Raw genomic sequence first — 16,690 nt, forward strand, 5'->3', positions numbered from 1 at the left:
TGTGAATGATCGTTTTCAAAGCGCATGTAATGGCTCATCCAGTCGATAAGTTATATTCGAAGCCCATTCTCTGCTGTTGAAAATTAAGGTTCCCAGTGGTTTGCTCTACTGCTTAAGGGTGTGGGGAAGAGCTCTGTGCATAGAACTCTTCCTTTCTTGGAAAATCCTTTGGACACAGTCTCAGCAGAAGGATTATTGAGTCAGAAGGCACCACTTTATGGCTCTCGACCCGTATTGCCAAATTACTTTCAAATAAGGTTGTTGGTGTGGCCACCATCGACATGTGGACTTGCCAGCTCTGCCACAGCCTCATCAACACCGTGTATTAGTAGCTGAAAAAAATTATACTTCAATAGACGCAGAACGGTCTCTTTTTAAATTTATACTTTTTTTTTTTTTTTAATCCTGAATGAGGCCAAATTGTTTTCATCTGCTTGTTTACCAACTCTCTTTGGGAATGCTGATTTTGGCTGGTTCTCCTGCCAACTTCGTTACTTTCCACCCGGACGCCTTCAAGGGGAGTCAGTTGTAATGCAGCCTTTACTTGAAACGAGTGAGCTTCAAAATCGAGCCCTTGTGTGCACTGCTGAACTGGCACACTGGCTCGTGAGGGCGAAGGCTGTGGTTGGAACAGCCTGCTCCTTGCTCACATCATGGAGTTCCGTGTGAAATCTGAACTGGCCCTTGTAGTCTTCGTGACTCCAAAGCTCATGCTTGTCCCCCTAGATTTGTCTTAGGAACAAGGCATGGCTTTTCTTCAGAAAGCTTTGAGACCCAGCTCTTTCAACTATTTTGGGCTTCCTAGCTAAAAAAAAAAAAAAAAAAAAGAAGAAAAAGAAGAAGAAAAGTCCCTGTGTGTTCGTTCCTGTTCAAGCTCTTTGGTGCTGTTTGCGTTTCTCGATAGCTTTCTCTGATTTTGTCTCACTGCTTCACCTCACCACATCCTGTGGGGTCAGGAGGCTCCTCTGGTTCTGTTTATCTGCCTGTCTGTCGTGCCCGCCCAGCTCTCCAGCTGAAACCTCCATCCCCAGGAAGGCTGGGGGGAGTCGGGAGAAGCCAGGATGGGTTTCAAAGAGCCTTGTTGTCCCTAAGAAGAGTGAGGCTTACTTATATCTTTGGACTTGAAGAAATGCCTACCTTCAACTGAGGGGGGAGATAATTGCATGGGGATGGAAATTTGAGTTTGAACTCACAGAATCTTAGGGTTAAAAGAAACTTTTCTCCCAATCCTTATCTGGAACAGGACTCCCTCTCTAAAGCCTTTATGAGGTTGGCCTCACTATTGCTGGCACCTTCCCATGCGGTGCAGTCTGAATCTTCCGGGCTGAATAACATCAACCTCGTATAGACTTACTTAATGCCCTTAAAACAGGGATTTCCAATGGGAAGGGTGTGGGGAAAAGCTACAGGACTTGAGAAAGGGCCGTTAGCACAGGACACTCCACCCAGTATGCATTCAAATCTGGCTGTGTCTTGGGGAAGCTCTCTGAACCTCATTTTACCCATCTGTGACTTGGGGGACAATCTGACCAGCTTTTGGAGTTAGAGATCACATGGAAAGCCCACCAGGGCCTGGCACTGAAGAAGCTGGGGATGAGTGGCCATTACACATGATTTCTGTAGGATTGGCCGGTCCTTGGATGCCAGGGTTCCCTTCCTTTGTCTGGGCTGATTCTTGGGTTGACAGTTGACCTGTGGTCACTTGAAATCATTTTCACTTATGAGAAGTCTTGTTCTTCTCTCCTCCCTGCCTGGGAAGACGTCGCGTAGCCACTCGGACTGGGTCTACATTGTGGGCAGATGGAGACCGTGCGTGGCTCTGGACAAGACAAGGTTTCCCCTCCTTAGTTCCTTACCTCTCTCATTCCCAACATTTATGGACTGAGTCCCCTTGAGGCCCCTGTGTTCCTTATCCTGTCCCAGCCCAGCTCTGGGGAGTGATCTGGGATAGACCATCCCTCTTTTGAGAAGTGGAGGGGGATCTCTCTCTCTGCCTAGAGTTTCATTCGCCACTTGCTTCTCCTTTGCTCTTTTCACCAGGCTGTGAGAGTGGGGGCTATGGACTTGCTCTTGGGGTACCAAGACATTGGGGCCCCTTGAGCAGTTGACCTTGGAGTACGCATCCAGTGACCCCCGCCGTTGAACTAACTGCCTGAGAGTCAGGGTCTCCAGCTGCACCCTTTTTTCGACGCCGCTGACGTGCTGTGTTGAGTTCAGATGAGCCCCTTGGTTCATGAAGCGAGAGGATGCTTTCTCAAAGACCTCAAACCCCTTTTGCAACTGAAATCTACGTGTTTGGGTTAAATCGGGCTATGGCCCCCCTGCTGTCCCCGCCCCAACTCCATCAAGCTCCCTGGAGGGGCCCCACAGGAGACTCTGGAACCCCTCTCAGGATTTGTCGAGAGTGCTGTTGGAAGGGGTAGCTTGGGATGGTTCCTAGACAGGCCTGTGACCTGTGATCTGTTAACCTAGCGTCCACTTTCAAGCACCCCCTGTGCGTCTCTTGGTGCGTTGCATGGGCACGGTTCAGTTTTGAAGGCTCCCCACAGGTTGTATCACAGATAAGGCCCAGCGGCTCAGGGAGGTGGGCTCTGCCTAGGCCAGGTTGTGCAGGAAGGAAGTGGTTGGAGCCTCATCTTCAGCCCAGGTTGCTCGGCAGCAAAGCCAGTCTGCTTCAGCGGTGAGCTTTACTGCCTCCTTGTGACTTTCCCCTTCAACCTGACACCTGGCTGGCACTGAGTTGTCACCCCTGCCTGCCACCTCTGATGGCCTCGGCATTTTTAGCCTTTTAGATGCCCCCAGCTCAGGGATGAGTGGTAATGGGCCAGAGCCATCTGCGTTTTCTGGAGTATACTGTGCTGCTTTGCAAATCGTCTGTTGTGTCCCTTGTTTCACAATTTCCCCAGGTAAACGGTCTCCCTTCCCCTTGTTCTCCTCCCTGACTCTTGTTTGCACAGACCCCAGCCTCCTAGGTATTCCCCTTTCCCCCCCGCACTGCTGTCTCCCGGGGATCGCCCTCAGATACGAGGACTTTCAGTGGGTTGGGCGGGTGCCTGATGAGGATGGTCCCAGGGTCCGTACACTGCTGAGGCGGACTGAGGCTGGGGTCTGGGGTTCTCCAGTGTTGATTCTGCCCCTGAGGCTGCCTTCTCAGAATGGAGGCTCTGGGCACCCCAAGTCCCTGTCTGCCCCAGGAGCACGGCAGACGAGGGGTTTGAGTCACCTGCCAACAACCTGAGGGATGGATGATTTAAGAAATCACCTAGCGCCTCTCTTCCTCAACCTCGGTGGCTTCCTATCTCTGTAGGATTAAGTCTCTAAACCGCAGTACCGTTTTCAAGCCCCTCCACCGGCTTGTGCCCCCGCCAGTGATGAGACCGTCAGAGCCCGCGTTCATAGTGACGGATGTTATGGTTGTAGAAGTCTCTCCCCCCCTCTCCATCGCTGGGCAGTCATGGCGGCCCCGTTGAAGAGGGTGTTGTTTTTTTACTCGGTGTCTGATGAGCAGTGTCGCAACTCAGTTTGCTGATGCTAACATCCCATTTCTCTTACTTCATGTGCCCTCCTCTCTTCTCTCACTGCCAGGCTGCTCATCACAGGTCAGCACCTCCAGGAAGGTCTCCATGAATGGCTTAGTTGTCGACTTCATCATTAATGCTTCTTAGAGAACTGTGATACACAGTTAATTACGTGAATTACACGATTTAGACAAAGTCATCCTTACCTTCCATTTGTTGTTTAGCTGCTCTAGGTGTGACTTACTTGTTCGACAAGCTCTGTCTGTCCATCCACCGATTTATCCATCCCGTCATCATCTTACCATTCAGTAGACATTTTACCAAGCTCCTTTCCTGCACTGGGTGCCGGGGGGAGAAGGACCAAGAAAATGAGTCTCTATCTGAAGGATCTGGGACTCAGCCACACATTCCAACCACTACAGGTGTTCACTCCCATACAGCTCATTCGCTGCTTGTAGCCCTGAGCCCAACCTTTAGCATCCTTGCCAATAGGGTGCTCCAAGGAAGCATCTCCCATTTGCTGAATGGGCTCTTCGCTTGTCCCACTCCTGGAGGCTTCATCCTGGTGCCATAGGGCCTGAGCATCTGTCGTAAGAGTCTTCTTGGTGCAGCTTGGGTTCCCTGGAAGGCAGATGCTGAGCTGGAGATTAGTAAGCCCGATGTTTATTATGGCATGCCTTTGGGAACAACAGCTATGTAACCGAGGGGGAAGAATTCAAGATTGGGCAGCAGGAGAAGTCAGGCTGCACCAGGGTCCCAACAAAGGCTTCAGCCGACCCCGTGGGAGCCCTAGGGCTGGAATGGCTCTTTGGAATGGTCCAGAATTGAGATAAGGGGTTGACCGGTCATCGTATGTGGGCTCTGTTAGAAGGATACACAACCTTGAGCAAGGTCATTGTCCTCAGCCAAGGCAGTCTCCAAAGAGGGCTGACAGCTGGAGGTCATCTTCTGCCAGCACTATTAGCGGCTGCTTTGGGTGACGGCTGCGTGGGTGAACGTCCGCTCTGTTCACCATTTCATCCTCAGTACATAGCACACAACAGGCACCTAGTATTTTGGGGGATAGAATGACGTAAGCTTTATGGAAGCGTGGGATTAATTCATTCAGCAAGGATTTACTATTTTGGCAACGATCTTTGGAGCTCCTGCCTGTCAGGCACCATTGCTGCTCTTATGGAGTTTATAATCAGGGGGTTTGGGGTGGGTGGTGGTTCAGCATTGGCTTCCTGGAAGAGGTAATCTTCATGCTGGGGGTGTGACTTCCTGGATGGTGGGTCCTGGGTCAGTGTTACGCCCAGTGTTTCCTTGGCCCCCTAAGGAATACGGACTTATTAAGATGGAGCATGAATGGGTAAGGAGTGTTTTATTCAGGGAGGGGACTCTCCATCCAGCCCACCTGTCAGCCCACCTGTCGGTGCACCTGTCAGCCATGGGAAATTCCCTGCTTCACTTCGGCTCACTGACGTTTGAGCTCCCAGCAGCATGGAACTTCCCCAGGGGTCCCATTGGCCCAGGACTTACATCATTTGAGCAATTGGAGAATGGAGGGACCACTCTTTTAAGTTGAGTGGAAAAGTGTGTTTTCTCCTCTGAGTCACCAAAAACTATAGCTCAAGGTATAAGCAACCACGTAGCTTTGTTTTTTTGTTTTTTTTTTTTCCTGTATGTAAATGAACTGTCACTATATTCAGGAAGTACAGACTCAGCAGGGAGGAGGAGATGGAATCAGTGAATTTTAGATCTGAAAGAGACCTCAAGGTTGCTCTGCTCAACCCCCTTCCTCTCTGAGAGGCCCGGAGTTGGGGAAGGAACATGGCAAGGTCACGGGCAGAGGGACTGGCAAGGTCACCCGGCAGACATGGACTTGGGCAGAGGGGTCAGCATTTGGCACCCTGCAGGTCACCATTTCCTCCCAACCCACTCGCCGCCCCACGGGGGGCACGGCCTCGCGTGTGCTGGGTTGTTTTTATCTGCACACGGCAGTCACCTGATGATCTGAGAGGCTTTTACCGAAAGCAATGCCTTTGATGTTCTGGGTGACAAGACCCGAGTGCACTGGCAGGAAGGGAGGTTTTTGGGGTTGGAGAAATGAAAACTATTTACCTTTGGGGTTGATTTAATAAGTTGACACCTCTGGGGTGGGAGGAGAGGTCTCGGGAGGGTGTTTGTGAGGGAAAGTTGAACGTAGGTGTGCGTCCACGGAGGAGAGTCTGAGGTGGAATGCTTCCATGGTTTAGGGGAAGCCTCCTGGTAAGGCTGCCCCTGCAGAAACCTTCCTCCTTACCCACCTCCCCTCTGCCACCGCACCCTCCGGTTCTAGGGGACAGTGTGTGCGCACTTGACATTTTCTCACCTCCGGTCACTTCCGGTCCTCGCATGAGGCCGGGCTGCCCAGTGCCGCGTGTCCCACGTGTGCAGCCCATAGCCTCCGATCTCGATCCTTCGTCCCAGGGACGGCCGTGGGTGCTCACTTTCCCTCTGCGGAGAAGTGGAGGAACTAAGAGCCCAGTTCCTGGAGCGAGACGTCTGGGTCCTCCGCGGAGAGTGTGGGCCCCCTGCCTCGCTGTTTTGTGCCCCTGTTTTTTTTGAGCTGTAAGCAGGCAAGGGGGAGGTGTGAGTCACACCCACCCTCTGGGGTGCCGTAGGGGCGGGAGCACCGCGCGGGTCCCGGCTCGCGCTGCAGTTGGACAAGTGTGCTCGGGTTATGTTAGGTGGCTTCCCCACGTCGCCTTAACAGCATCTCTGGGTGTCAGGCCCCCTGGGCTGGTCTCATTAGCCAGCAGATCTACTCCCCTCAAGTATAATGCAGCTGCTTCACCTGGGCCTTGAAGCATGACTGTCCCTGGCCTCTGACAGCAGGAGGGGGTGCGCTTAGTGACCACCGCCCTCAGGACTCGCCGGTGTGCCGTAGGGCATGGCTCCTACTTCATCCTCAGAGCAGGCTTGCACAGTAACCGGGTCCGTTTCTTTTTGCTCCTTTGTATTAAAAAACCGAACCAAACCAAAACCTTCTTGAATAAGTAAGTCATTCACAAGATAAAACTGAGAAGGAATAAAAAGGTTTTCGGTGAAGACCTATACCCACCCATGTCCCCGGACCCCTGTGCCTCCTCCCCAATGACACCGATGGCTCCAGTCTGTTGGGTTTCTCCCAGAGATCGTGCGTGCATTGTTGGACTCCTTGTAAAAGAAGATGTATGCCCATGAGTGTATCTGCAAGCCGGTGCTGAGCATCTACTGGGTGTAGTGTTGGGGCGAGGGTCTTGGACCCCTGCAGCTTCCTGCTGCATTGAGACCCCGCGTTGCCAGGCAGGAGGCCTCGGCTGCCGGGGGAGGACTGGTCTTGGTGCTGGCTGGTGCTTTGGCCAGTGGGGCCTGTCTCCCTCTGCCTGTGGAAATCCTGTGGAGGCGGCCTGGGCTCAAATCCCAGCTCCCCCAGTGCTCCAGATTAAACCCCACGGGAGCCTGCTTCCAATCTCATTTTCTGGCAGCACGAGATGGGAATAACGATGGCATTTGCCTCAAGGGGTCTGGGGAGGATCAGGGTGCAGAAAGCTCTTGTAAGACCGCCTGGCACCTAGTGAACAGCCGCCTCGGCTGCCCCCGCCCCCTTACCCCCCTCCCCTGCTTGCTGATGGCTCGGATGCGGCCGCCAAGCTGGACCCTGGGGCATAGTCATAGAGGAGACATCCATTTGTCTTTCTTTTTCTTGGCAGGAGGGGGTGGTGGTGCAAATTGAATTTCAGTTTTATCCTTTGTGGTTTTCTGCACAATCCATCATAACATTTGTACAGCAGGTGACACGGTTTTTGTGGGAAAAGCCTGTGCTCCGGCCCCATGGACGGCTGAGGCCAGCCCTCAGGTGTGTTTCTCCTGTCCCGTGCCTGGGCCCTCGGTCATCTTTCATCTGGGCATGACTTCAGACTGCCAGAAAACATTACAAGGGCGATGCAAAGATCTAGTGCACACTCAGAATCACCAACTCTTGGTTCACTCTCACCCCGACCCCTTCACACACACACACACACACACACACACACACATATTTTTCTGAACCATCTGCGAGTAAATTGTAGACCATGCCCTTTTATCCCGAAGTATTCGGCGTGTGTTTCCTAACAGCAAGGACGTTCTCTTATATAAACACCACATAATGATCCAACTCGGGAAATTCAGCTCGGCTGCAATTGTATTATCTCCTCCACAGGCCACACACAATTTCATTGGTTGTCCCAATAATGTCCTGTGGGACTATTTCCCCCTTATTCTAGATCACCCCTGCATTTAGTGGCCATGTCTCCTCAGCCTCCCTTTATCTTGGAACGTTTCCTTGGCTGTTCTTGACCTTGCTGTGTTTGAAGAGTCCAGGCCAGTTTTGCTTTGTAGAATGTCCTTCAGTTTGGGTTGGGGCCCTCGTTCCTGAAGGTTCACACCTTGCTTTACTTCATGCTCTGTAATCCTTGGTGGTCCCGCATGGCTTGTAATTGAGCAAACTAAGGTATAGGGAGATCAAGTGAATGGAATGGTCCATTGTTCCATTCCTAGGTGCTTGCAGAGCTGGAATTCAAACCAAAGACTGTCTGATCTGCCTGCCCAGCAACACAAACAGTGACAGCGTGTAGACCCTGAGAATAACCCAGTGTGAATCAAGCACTTACTGTGAGCTGGGCATTGTACTTAGCGCTCTGCACACCCTGCATGCATCCTTGCCCCACTCCAGAAAGGTAACTGCTCTTCTGAGCCCTGATTTACACATGACGATCAGAGAGGGTAAGTTAGACTGCCCAGCGTGCACAGCACTTAGCTGGTAGGGACTAGCTCTGACCCCAGCAGCCTGTGTCCTGAGCCCACTTGTTGCCTCTGCCATCAGCCCTGCTGGATCTCATAGCATTGGGGGTGGTACTGACCATACTTCAGTGATGTCGCCTGGGATCACTGCTGGGGCGCAGTGCTGAGCCAGGCTGGAGGCTTTCACCCGCTTTGCTGACCTTGCAGGAGAGGCACAGATGTACTTGTGTTTATGTCCTTCCCCCAGGCCTTCTCCAGAGGGAGCAAACACATCCCCGGGCTGGGGCCTGCTCTCAGGGGCTTCCTAGGGAAAGCTGTCCCGTTCTCTGCTCCTACAGGTGCCATAGTCCACCTCCATGGTCTGTTTGCAGCAAACGGATGGCGTTTTGATGATTTCCAGGTCAGGAATCCCTGTGTAGTCACTCATTTCACGGCCAGCTCTCTCTCCTGCCAAGTGGCCCAGGGCCGCCCCCCCTCCCCCCCGAAGGTGGCTGGTCCTGGCTGCCGTCGGTGTGCCCAGTTGGCCCCACTGCCCAGGCCGCATCCGGGTGGCATTCAAGGCCAACTGCCCCGGTGATGCGGTGGTCATGCTCCCAGCGGAGCTGCTGATTAATTATTCAGTGCTGTATGTCACACTCCGTGCCCCTCACCTTCCCTTTGGAGACAGGAAGGTGACGGCCCTGCCTTCAGGTTGTGTAGAGGACACTTGAGGACAGGGCACACTTGGAATTCCACTAGCAGAGCAAGGGGGGGTCCCTGAGCACACGGCAGAGGGCCCATCTGTGGGCCCCCGTCTGCCTCTCACCTCCAGGGGACCTTGGGGTCCTGGTCGGCCTGTCCCAGGCCCTCCGGCCCCTTATTCATCTGAACACAGCATTGGGCCCCAGCGGTGATCCCAAGCCACATTAGGGAAGCACTGTCAGCATCCTGAGAAAGCCTGCAGCCCCCTGGTTCAGATGCACGGTATCTCTGTCCACTGCAGAGCAGGTGAATGTCCCGTCCTTGGGACCGAGTGTCAGGCAGGAGGTTCTGGGAGTAGCAGCTACCTCCCCCTTCAGGCCCAGCCTCTGGGCACCTGCTACATGTCGGGTCTCCCTCTGCATCCCAGCTCCCTCCTCCTGCTGGGGTTGATGGATTCCTGAGAAGTGGCCAAGAGAGTTCTGTCACCCTGTGCTAGGCCAGTCTCCTTTACCCCTGGCTCGTCTCTGTGGGTGGGAAGTGACCGGACTGCCTGCCTGGGCTCGGTGCATTGAGGCAGGCCTGTGACCTTCCCACTCTGACCTCCCTGGCCGGCCCAGGACTCCTCCCCCCATTGCTCTGGCAGCGAGCACCTGGCTGGACTGGCTCCTGGGAGAAACTTGGAAGTTTTAGCTCCTCATTTTCCATGGAACATTGCTCCGTGTGTGTGTGGTTTAAAACATTAATTAAAAACATTAATCAGTTTGGCTGCCTTGGGAAGAGAGTCTTTTTCTGCAGGAGCTGATGTTGTGTGTTATTGCTGCCCCCCTTTCAAGGAAGAGGGAGTGAGCTTGCAGACCAGCTATTCAGCTGCATATTCCTCCTTAGTCCCTCTGAGCTTTTGTGTCCACGTCTGTAAAATGGGGATGAGGTTTACGCAGCGACCTGACCTCCTGGGGTCAGTGCGGGTGCTCAGTATGGTCCCGTGAGGATATTCCTCAGCAAAGTGTCCTGTGCTGCGGACGGTGCTTGTCAGTGGTGCTGTTAATTCGATTCAGTATGGTGCTCTAGTACCTTAGTGTTTGCAGAGCACCTCTTGCGTGCTCTGTCTTGTCTAATGCTGGTGGCACAGCTGGGAGATGGGTGAGTGTTGGAGTCCACTGCACGGATTCTGACAGGCGTCGCTTGTTCCCTTGGCCCAGAGTGCCAAGCCCCTACGCTGGATAAGTCACCGTGCTGATATGAAGAGGGGAGGCCTTTTCCCCCTCACTGGGAAGAGACTAAGAAGTTAAGGCCCGAGTGTTTGCTTAAGTGGTATTACTAATAGCTGACATTTCTAAGTATCCACAACATGCCGGGCCCAGTGCTGAGCTCTGCGAAGATTCCCACTTAACACTAAGAACAAACCTGTAAAATGAGATACTAAGGTTTGGAGGGTCACTTGCTCAGGCTCCTAAGAAGACTCGTGTAGACCTGGAATGCCGATCCAGGCGGTCTAACAACCAGGGAGCTGGGCTGCTGCCTTTTCCAGGCAGAAAGGCGAATGCGTTTTTGACGGCAAGGCAAAAAAGTGCCTTTAAAAATGCCTGAGAAGTGTGGGAGGCTGCCCACGGCTGGAGCGTAGATGTGCCGAGGAGGGCAGCCTTCTGAGCGCGTTGCTAGTCAGGGGACTTCCCTGAGTGAGCCTCTTCTGCTGGGAACTGACACAGGGCACGGGGGTGAGACTGGCGCCCCGTGGGAGGAGACGGGCCCTCCCAGGCTTGCAGAGCTGCTGTGGCTCTGTCTGTGATACCGACGCGTCCAAGCGAGGCATGTGACAACCAGGGGGCCTCAGAGAAGCTAACTGTGACCACATTTTTCCTGGAGCAGGGTGAAGGAATCGGTGCGGAAGGCAGGCCACCTGGCCTCTGCTCTCGGCGGGGTGTGAGGGTCTTTCTCTAGCTGTTCCTACACTTGAGGGCAAATGGCCCTTCAGAACTTGTCAGTCTTACTGAGGCTGAGACCATGTTCACTGAGCTCCATCTTCGTGATGATCTGGTGGCTAAGATGCTGGGGATTTTGAGGGGGTGCAGGAGGGAAGTCTGGAACAGGGGAGAATCACCCCATTGTAAATGTAACCGTGTGGCTTTTTTTTTTTTTTTTAAGGATTTTTATTTATCCATTTGAGAGAGAGCACATGCATGCGGGCACGAGGCTGGGGGGGGGCGTGGGAGGGGCAGAGGCAGAGGGAGAAGCAGACTCCCCACCGAGCAGGGAACCCCTGGGATCGTGACCTGAGCCGAAGGCAGACGCTTAACCAACTGAGCCACCCAAGCGCCCCAGTAGTGTGGTTTTTGGTCGTGCTGTGCCGCCGCTTGGAGGAGAAAAGTTGGTGTCTGCACCCACCCGGCTGAGCGTTCGGCTCTGCTCTAGGTGTCTTAGGAGGTCCTTCCAGAGCTGGTAAGACCAGCAGTAGCCTCCTTGACCCCTTCTCCCCCCACCGCCTCACCCCCCCCCCCTTTGGCCACCTCATGTAGCCATCTGGATGATCAGTTAGGATAAGAATCCCTGGTGAAGCGACATTTTTTGTTCCCTGAGTAATACATGATGTCTGCTGGTCACATGTTACCAGATGACAGTGTGCAGCTCAGATAAATCTTACAACCTAGTGAATGTGACACCGCCTCCATGGCTCATAGTACCCCCACCGTCTGTGGAATGGCTTGGACATCCAGGGACAGGTCATTCTCAGAGTGATGTTACTAGGTATGTCTCTTTCTTCCCTCTACCTAGAGTTCCTGGACTCAGGTGCACGAAAAAGCTTTAGTGCGGACGGAAGACGAGATCGATGGGCAGGGGTTTGGGAGGAGGAAGACCTGGCTCTCTTTCTGGCCTGGCCTCTCATGTGAGTTCTGAAACGCAGAGCCATCAGAACTGTTCTCGTAGGACTAAATGGCTTAACACAGGGCTTGGCACATGATAGTTGCTCAGTAAATGTCTGCTCTTCTGAGGCTTCTCCTTTAGCATCTAGTCAGTGTGCACTTTGTGGTTTTCAAATGAATGGAACCTCTCAACAAATCTGTTTAGTGTTAGCATTGATACTAAAACTTCCCTGCCCTTTTCTCGCCTGTTTACAGAATCCTGTCATACTTCGGATTTTGGTGCCGTCAGTCTGAAAAGCAACATATCCATTTGGTACTCTAGAGGGACTGTCCTTCCCTGAACTAAAGCTGGGCCATTTGGGGATTTGGAGAATAAAGGTAAGAGATTTCTCCTCTTGAGGCTTTATGAAGCAAAAAATTGCCTTTGGAATCGGTGATCTCCTGCAACGCAAGTTGGGTTGTGGTTCTTGACTTCTTGGCCTGGCTTCCTGTGCTGGTTCGAGAAGCTGGCTTCCCGTAACCTCACCCTGACACCTGGGACCTGGTTCTCAGCATTCGGCAGCCTCACTGTTGTTGTGCTTTGGGAGCTCTCCCTCCGTGCCTAGCCGAGGATGGAGCCCACTACATCCTAGGTGGATACCCCATGCCTTTCTTCCTGGCAGAGGGTGGCGGATACTCCAGCTATCCTGTTGAGACATGTGGAGACTGCACTGGGGGAGGATGAGAAGGTGCATTGGGAGCAAAACACCTCTTAGCAAAAAGAACGGAATCCCTGTCTCTCTCCCGCCCCCTTGCATTGCATGCTCAGTCCCACAAGTCAGAGGCTGTCTGGGGTAAAGGAAGAGGTGAAAACCCAGGGTTTTGGGCAGACCTGGGTTTTCCTGGCTTTGCCACCTGCCTCACCCTGGGCGGATCACTCAGCTGTTCCAGGCCTCGGTTTCCTCATCTGTAAGATAGGGATCGTATTAGCTCTTGCCTCGAGAGGATGTCGTGAGTATTGAATAAGATAGTGGAGATGGTTTATCATGCCGCCTGGCATGGGGGAGGAAATGCTCCAAAACAGAAGGGTATTTTTTTTTTTTTTAAGATTTATTTATTTGAGACAGAGAGAGAGTGCGCGCACAGGCGGGAGGGGTGGAGGCAGAGGGAGAGAGAGAATCTCAGGCAGATTCTATGCTGAGTGCAGAGCCCAATGTGGGGCTCGATCTCACGACCCTAGGATCACAACCTGAGCTGAAACCAACAGTCCCAGCACGTAACCAACTGCACCCCCCGGGCGCCCCAGGGTTTGGTTTGGTTTGGTTTTGTTTTTAACTCATTAAGTACACCATGTACAGTTCCCTCCACACAGCAGGCTCTTTCCAAGTCCTTGGCCTGCTCTTCTGTGTTTCAGCTCCCGCCAGGTCTGTCTGGGAAATGGCTTGTGCATGGTGCACAGACCCCCTTCCCTGAGCAGAGTGCCTGACTTCCTCCCATAGGCTGCAGCCAGCGATCTAGGGCATGCCTCCCTCAGACCCTGTTATGTCTCTCCCCCACCCACGCCTGTGCCCCCAGTTGCTTGTGACCTTGTTTAGAGCAAAGGACTGTCTTCCACATCCTGACACCCCACCCGACACCCACCTGACACTCCTGTGGATATTGCAAGAGCAAAGGAATGAACAATTAAAAAGGAGGAAGCAGAAAATAAGAGAGAGAGAACCAATAAGAAGAAAGTTCTTAAAGACTTAGAGCAAAGAATGAGGTCAGTTGCATTTTTTTTCCTTAAAAAAAAAAAAAAACCAAGGTGTTGAAAAGAATAAATCACAATGGAACAAGGAAACGTGGTTCAAGTGGGGACCGGTGAGAAGACAGGTGTGGAAGTCGGAGTGAGAGGGTAGCAGAGGATGGTGTTCACGCGCCCGTGTCTTTTCTCTTGTGCCTTAAATATGTCCGAGTGCATTTGTATCTCTCGTCTCCTGTGTCCCCCGTGGTCCCGTGACCCAATGTGGTGGTGAGCCTGAGGCCCCGCCCTTCACTCAAGGTCGGGGAGACTGACACACACATGGGGTTCTCCAGACTCCCCACAGGCAGGGGAGGGCCGCGGGGGTTTTCTAGAGGGGGTGCTGCCGCTTGAGCCTCTTGGAAGTGGCATGAAAGTGAGACCCACTAGGAGCCGAGCTGATTTGCAGTTGGGGAGCCTGTGCACCCTGTGCTCAGCACCCTGGTGCATTGCGTCAGGAGCTGATTTCCCGCTGTTTGGGGTCAGAACTCGTCTACAGTGAGTGCCACTGCCTGGCCGCCCGTTCGGCTCTCAAGCGCTCAGCCGGTCCCTTGCATTTTGTTACTGGAGCCCACGCTCCTGATCCAGGTAGCCGACTTCGGAAGCAGGAGTACCGTGAATGTGCCTCAGCCTCTTGTGTGATCACCCTGGCATTAGGGCCGGACCACGCCGCTCCCATCGGGGGTGTGGGCAAGGGCAGATGGGAGTCTGGTCACTGGGCTGGATGAGCGGCAGGCTGGGAGAACCGTCTCTTGTTGCCACAGCTGTGAGCGTGAGTGGTGTTGCCTGCATTCTGTGAATGGAAGAGAGAAGCCTGACTGATCTGCCCAGGGGTGATTGGAAAAGAATTTCCCCAGAGTTCAGCTGCTGGGAGTAGGCAGATGGAGCAGGGGTGGGTGCTGGGATTCGGAGGCGCTCCGCCCTGAACACGTCCGGGCAGGGCTGGTCTGTGCTGGGGGCTCTGAGAAAGGCGTCCACGCTGTGCTCGTGTGTGTGGTTCTACCCATCTTGAGGACACCGTCATTCCACTAGGGGCCTGTCTGCCTGCACCCCTGCTGTCCGTGAGCCTGGGCCCTGGAACAGAGTACCAGAGTACCCCTGCATTTCCCCCCGACCCCAGCGCCCCCTCCCAGGCCCCCAGGGACCCTGGGCAGGTCCTTCACCACTCTCCAGGCTTCTTGTTTCTCAGCTGCAAAATGGACCGGTCCCCCCTTGGGCCGGTCTTGAGGAGCCCAAAGCTGGCCTGAAAAAAATGCTCAGCCAAAAGGTAGCCCTTGTTGCTGGCTTCGCCTCCACCTCCTTGCCTGTCTAGCTTCTGATGGGTGATTCTCCCATCCCCACCCCTCCTTGGACATGCAGATAGGCTTGTGCCTTCTTCCCTCTGACCCTCACCTTGCTCTTTTGGACTCCCCTCCTGGCACCATCTCCCCCTGGGAGCATCTCTCGGCTCCTGCCTGATGTTCTCAGGCTGCCTTCCAGCCCTGACCTTTGGGGGAGAGGGCACCCACGGGCTCCTGCCTGCCTGTGGAAAGGAGCCAGCCCTGGTCTTTGGCCACAGCTATTTCTTTCTCTGTCTACAGCACTGAAAGAGCTCCCGGCCCGCTCGGGACTCTAGGCTTGAAACAGAACACGTATTTTCACCCAAACACCTCTGCTATTAGCCCATTTTACTATTTACTCTATTTCTTGTGGTTTCATGCTGAGGTTTTTGGCTCATTGCATTTGACCTGGAGTTTATTTTTAGCAGTGGAGACAGAGTTCAATTAATGTCAGAGTGTGAGGGCAAATGCAGAAGAGGGATTCGCAAGTCTGGAAGGAAATGCACCTAATTTTGTTGTTTCTGATCCTGCCTGCTGTGCTGGCAGACATCGGGCTTCCTCAGCTGTGCCACCATGGGCTTAGGCAGAGGCAGGGCACGGTGTCCTTGCCACGCCCCGGAAAACAAAAGTGCTTCTGGGACTCTTTCGGGGATAATAACCACCGCCGTTATCGTCATGTGTGATCATTATTACAGTTATTATTAAAGGCCAGACTTTGTCACTTGGGCTCTTGTTATGTCCCCAGTGGCCTACATTGTCTCCAGAAGCAGCCTCCGATTTTCTGGAATATCAGCTCTTTCCCCTGCCCTGTAAATATTTTGAGAGAAGGCTGTGCGTCTTGCTCCCTCTCTGGTCCTGGCTGTTGGCGTCATGACAGGCACATAGGACATGCTTGGGGAATGTTTTCTTGGACCGCCTGAATTTGAGGACACTGAGTTTGGGCCAGAAAGTTGGAAACAAGGTAGAAAGTACTCCTCTCTCAAGGGCTCCGCAGTCGGCTTTGGGAAACAACATAAACGCTGTGCGTGCTTAAGGGCTTTCAGTTTATAAAGGTCTCCCTCATCCTTTCTCCTGTCTCTTTGTCCCCGAGTCTGGACTGAGAAACTACAGCATTCGCTCTGCAGGCGTCTGCAGTAAAGGAAGGAGAAGCCTTGCTCTGAAGGCCATCTGGAAATGGAGACTGGCTTTGTGGATCCCTGATGTCGTGGACTGCATGTTTGTGCCACCCAAAATTCATATGTTGAAACCCTAACCGGGAATGCAGTGGTCTTAGAAGGCGGGCCCTCTGGGGGGTGATGAGGTCATGGGGGCGGAGCCCTCAGCGATGGGATTAAGGGTCTTAGAAAAGGGACATCAGAAGAGGGTCGCTTCTCTCTGCTCGCTGCCGTGTGAGGACAAAACCAGAAGACTGTCTTTTGCACACCAGGACCTGAAGTCTGCCAGCACCTAGGTCTTGGGCGTCCAGCCTCCAGGAACCTTGAGAGATGTTATTTAAGGCACCCCATTGGTGGCGTCTTGCGATGGCAGCCTGAGCAGACTGGGACACCGTATCTCACCGATGAATGACCTGGAGACTCAGACAGATGGTGCTGCTGAGGCCTCCCTGCTGGCTGGTGGTGCATCTCAAGTTTGTATCTTCAGAGTCCGGGCACTCAGGCCTGCCCCACCCGATCTGCAGGCTCTCTGGACTGTCTCTTTGTGGCCCCTCATTGCTCCATCTGTCTGTCCGTCTGTCTGCCTCTCCTGTGATTTTTCTCTTCCATCTTC

At 53.4% G+C, this 16,690-nt stretch overlaps 1 long non-coding RNA gene across 6 annotated transcripts in view; it reads left to right on the plus strand.

Moving 5' to 3' along the window:
• Positions 1–16,690, plus strand: part of LOC112823393 (uncharacterized) — a 379,174-nt gene that overhangs the window by 131,078 nt on the left and 231,406 nt on the right. For all 6 annotated transcript variants that reach the window (XR_012378344.1, XR_012378347.1, XR_012378345.1 and 3 more), the window contains 2 exons: positions 12,101–12,223; positions 13,400–13,586. This is a non-coding gene — a long non-coding RNA (uncharacterized lncRNA). The remainder of the gene's footprint in view (positions 1–12,100; positions 12,224–13,399; positions 13,587–16,690) is intronic.

The sequence above is a fragment of the Callorhinus ursinus genome, unplaced genomic scaffold (assembly GCF_003265705.2).
Source record: "Callorhinus ursinus isolate GAN/ISIS: 27379988/994484 unplaced genomic scaffold, GSC_fseal_2.0 scaffold5, whole genome shotgun sequence".
Taxonomy (NCBI): domain Eukaryota; kingdom Metazoa; phylum Chordata; class Mammalia; order Carnivora; family Otariidae; genus Callorhinus; species Callorhinus ursinus.